Source organism: Chiloscyllium plagiosum, unplaced genomic scaffold, assembly GCF_037043375.1.
Source record: "Chiloscyllium plagiosum isolate Xiang-an unplaced genomic scaffold, Cpla_swu_hap1 HiC_scaffold_52, whole genome shotgun sequence".
Taxonomy (NCBI): domain Eukaryota; kingdom Metazoa; phylum Chordata; class Chondrichthyes; order Orectolobiformes; family Hemiscylliidae; genus Chiloscyllium; species Chiloscyllium plagiosum.
Window position 1 is genome coordinate 19195273 of NW_028270190.1, and position 5202 is coordinate 19200474.

Below are 5202 nucleotides of genomic sequence, written 5' to 3' on the forward strand. Positions count from 1 at the left end.
GAATGACTGAATTATTGAAGATATGCAAACGTATCCTTTTGGTAATTTGGTATTTGGTGAGGATTTTATTAACTGATGCGACTGTGTAAGTATGGTTTGGCCAAAATCTATATGAAAACAAATGCGGGCTTCTCCTATATTAATGAATAATTGTTCGCACTAAATTGTAACAGAACAATGAGGAAGAGAACAGTGAGTGCAGCCTCGAGACAAAAGCTGCTCCATTGGTGGCCATGAGATGATTTGGATTTTTGTAAACGTCTATCTGGTTTCTTCATCCACTCGGAAGAAACAATAGTCACACCTTTTCTTATCCGGCCAACAACACTGACTGAACACTAACTGTGATGAGGGTGGTTCAAAAAAGCTTACTGAAGTGCTCAGAATAAGTAATCAGTTTCAGAAGAGAAACTGGATTAAACAATTTCCATCTCAGGAAATAAAAACAGCATGAATGATATTGCAACATTATAAACGTCTGATGCTATTGATAAAAGTTAGAGAGGCTTACAAAAGGGACGTCAACAGAAATCCTGAGGTAACACTTACAATAATTATTCTTTATGGACAATGTTCTCGGCAGTTAAATCACAGGATAACAATTTGCATACACTTCAATTCACTCAAGGTAATATCAAGAAATTGTTGAATGCACGTGAAATTGGTAAAGCTGTCAGACATGACAAAATTTCAGGTCAGAATAATAAATACTTATGATATAAAACCAGTTGCACGATTGTTGTTTTTTTTTTAATTTTAGCTACAATGCTGGCATCAACCCGACAATGAGGAACATGGTCCAGGCATATCCTGAAGAATGACAAATCCAACACCACATCACTCATATCTTGGTTATGAATAGTCTGAGTAAAGATGTCATCAACAAAGCAATCAATGAGCACTTGCTCAGCAACAACTCCCTCATTGGCAACTAGTCTTCGTTTCTGACTCTTCATTCACCAATATCATTCCAAGCTTGAGAATGTAGAATACTTCCAAAGATGACACCAGCATGACACCCATCCACATTAATTCCATATTTGACTTTTTGCGTCATTTATTACATTAAGAAACTCGAGAAAAACTGGAATCAAAGACACTTATACTTAAGTCTCTCTGCTAGTTCTGACAAAAACTGGCAAAAATAAGTTCGGGGTTTGATATCAATTTGAATGCTTGCAGAACATCTCCACAGTAGTTCATCAGAGTAGTATCATTTGCCTAAAAATCTTCAACAGCTTAATCAATGATATTTCCCATTTGGGCAACATGAACATTCGAGCTGGAAAGTGGGAATTACGATTTGTGCAACATGTATGTCAGGTAATGGTCATGTCCAATGAAAGAAAATCATCCATTGGCATTCAATGACATTATCATCACTGAATCCACATGAGAAAGTTTTTGCATCAGAATAATGGATGTATACTGTGCAAACGAGGCACTTTCCTGCATCCAATGTGCAGTTAGAAAAATGCAACATTGTCTTTACCGATGTCATTTCTAAAAATAAATGATGTTAGGACACTTTACGTGCGCATCCAAGTCTATTATTTTGCAATGCTCAAATATTATCACCTCAAATGCCATTTCTGGCACGACATTTCAGACTACGATCCGAGGGCAAACGTTCTTTTTTGCCTCAAGTCCCCTGAAATTAAGCTCGCTTGATATTGAGCATTCATTTATTCGGAATATTGTTTCCTGCTCACACTGTGCATTTCTCTCAACAGTGTGTACACCACTATACGGTCTCTACTCAACCTTCAATTCCCAAAATTCCCTGAGATTATATAATCTCTCTTCGTGTTTGCAATATTCCATTCCTGACAATATCTCAGTGAACCTCTCATCCATTAAGTTGCTGCAACCACATTCTTCCCAATAATTTTCGAGACGAGAACTTCACACAGTAATTCAATGACATGCAGAGTTCCAAAATGACCTCCCTGTTCTTACAGTCTATGCCACGACCAATAAGGAGAAGCATCAAGATCAGAGTAGGACTTGAAACGCACAGCAAGTGAGGCAGCATTCGAGGAACAGGAAAATCGACGTTTCGGGCAAAAGGCCCTTCCCAAAAAGTTGATTTTCCTCCTCCTCGGATGCTGCCTGACCTGCTGGTTTTTCCAGCATCACTCTAATCTTGACTCTCATCTCCAGCATCTACAATACTCAGTTTCGTCCAATAAACTGAAGTGTTCAATATTCCTTGCTAATTATTTTTCACCTTTACTGCCAGCTTCAGGGACATGTGCATAAGTACACCAACATTGTCCTATTCATTGAAGATTCTTAATATCTTGTAATTCAAGGAAGCGCAGTAAATACTATGGCTGCCACACAATAACGAGGAGCGTGAATTTAATTACAGCCATAGGTGACAGTTTGCCTGCAGTATGCACTCCCTTCTTGTATTTGCATGGTTTCGGCTGGGTGATATGGTTTCCTCTTAACGTCCAAATGTTTAGACATGAAGTGAATTGGCGATGATAAATTACTCTATATTGTCAAAAGACGTGTATTTATGTCGATTAGCTATGCTAAATGCGGACTGAAAGCGATAGGGCTTGGTGGGATGAATGGTTCAGCGTGGATTACCTTCTGCATTTCTCTGATGACTCGTGGGGCCAAATGGCCTTTTCTTTCGTTGGAGGCAATCCACACTGCTCCCCTTCCAATTCCTTCTTCCAAATTATGTCGTCTCAGATGTATCAGTGACAAATTTCATTTGCTGCTTGTACGTCAGACCAATCCATTTATATCTTCATATAGCCTAACACCCCTCTCGTCACTTTCAACTCACCCAGCCAATTTTTCTTTTTAGATTAGATTACTTTCAGTGTGGAAACAGGCCATTCAGCCCAACAAGTCAACACCAAACCGCCGAAGCGTAACCCAACCAAACCCATTCTCCTACCTTTACCCCTTCACCTCACACTTCGGGCTAATTAGCATGGCCAATTCACCTAACCTGCACATTTTTGAATTGTGGGAGGAAACCGGAGCACCCGGAGGAAACCCACGCAGACAATGTGCAAACGCCACACAGAGGGTCTCCAATGTGCAAACGCCACAGAGGTGGGAATTGAAACCGTGTCTCTGAGCTCTGCGAGGCTGCAGTGCTAGCCACTGTGCCGCCCGTAATGTTAATCATCCAAAAAAAGCATACTTATCTTCTTTCCCGCATTCTCATTTAAATTATGTTTTGAATACAACGTCAAAGGCCCAGATTGACCTTAACAGTAGATCACCTCACAACATCTCCAGGCAGCTTCCATCAGACTCTTTCTTCGAAGCCAATTTTGTATCCATATTCAAAACTTTCTCTGACATCATTAGCTTTTACCTTCTTTTTCCTTATGACTGACCTTCCTGAAATTCATATCAACGTCATCAGAACTCGTGGTCATCTCCTTCAAAAATTCTTCTAGATTTGTTGGGTATGATCTCCGTCTTTCATATCCATTCTGAATATCACTGATGAAAAGTATTCCTCTAAATCCAAATATGAGCAGTTTAGGTGGATTAGACATGCTAAATTGTTTAGGATAGGTTGATTAGGCACGGGAAATGCAGGTTCACATGGTTAGGTTGGGATTTGTATACATGTTGACAAGGTTTCAGAGCTTCAGTGGGACTCGATAGGCTGAATGGCCTGCTGCTGCACTGTACACATTTGATGATGCTCTGATTTTGATCGGAATTTAATTTTATCCTTTACTATTTTCTCCAGTAGAATCAGAATCCCTCATGTTCGATTCGCTAGCCTGTAGTTCCCTGGTTTACGTCCACCATCTTTCTAGCAAATTGGAAAATGACTGTCTGTCCTCCAGAACTCTGGAACCTTCTCTGTTGTCGGACATGGATTCAAACTTTTGTCAGAACTCCAGTAGTTTCCTCGTTATCTCCCGCAATAGCCTGGGATAAAACTCACGTAGACCTGGGTATTTGTTCAATTTACAATCAATAATGCCTAACTCTCCTTCTTTCTAATATGAATCTGCTCAAAAGCTTCACAGGCACTTTGCCAAACTTTGTAGACATTTTCGTCTCGTGAGAAGACATGTGTGAAGCACTGATTTCTTAGTCAGCCAATATTTTTGAGTTTCTCATGCAGAGTCGCCCTTGGCCCCACATAGGCTTTAATATTTCCCTCATCATTCTGTTCGATTCATATTCTTGCAGAACATTTTGGGATTTTATGCAATCTTACCTTCCAGGGTATTATCATACCACAATTTTCTCTCCTTCTTGTTTTCCTCAGCTGACAAAACCCCCATCTTTACCCCAAATGGAACATAGAACTATACAGAAAGCAGAGGACTTTCAGCCCACGATAATTTTCTGAATCTGACGCCAAATTAAACTAATCCCTATTGCTTGACCGTGCTGCGTATCCCTGGATCCCTTGCATAGTGATTTGCTTATCCTTAAGTCCCTTAGATGCCACAACAGTGTCTTCCTGCATCATTACTTCTGGCAGCGCATTCGTGTCAACCTTTTAAAAACGTCCGTTACATCTCGTTTGAAATTTTGCGCTCACTTCAATTGGTTGTCCCCAGTACTAGATATTTCAATTCTGGGAAAGAGAGTCAGGCGGTCAACCCCAGCTAAACATCCCATAATGTTATGGACTTCTAAGAAATCTTGCCTGAGCCTCCGCCGCTTCAGAGGAAATGCCCGAATTTTTCTAGACTCTGGATAATGCCCCAATCGCCAATCCAATATGCAACCTGATAAGTCTCTTTTGCACCCACTCCAAAGCACTCACATCTTTCCAGAAATGTAGCGGCCAGCATTGGACAAAATGCTCTATGTGTGACCGAAATAATTCTTATTATGCTTCAACGTGGCAAACCTGGCTCCTATATTAATGTCCCCAAACAATAAAATCAAGCAAGCCGTACACCTGCGTTACCACCGTGGACATTTTCAGGGAATTATTGAGTTGAACCCGAAGATCCCTCCTTACAGCAATACTTTTCGGTGTTCCTCTATTAATTGTAAACTTTTACCTAATGTTTCGTTTGCAATAAAAAAAAGCACCTCACTGTAACTTGGATTACTCTTCGTGTGGCATTTACCCGCCAATATCTGCAAATGATCTTTATCCCATTGGATCCTTTCACCAATTTGTAAATTATCCATAAATTAACTGAACTTTGCATAGCCTGAAAATATATACAGGAGAATCTCGAT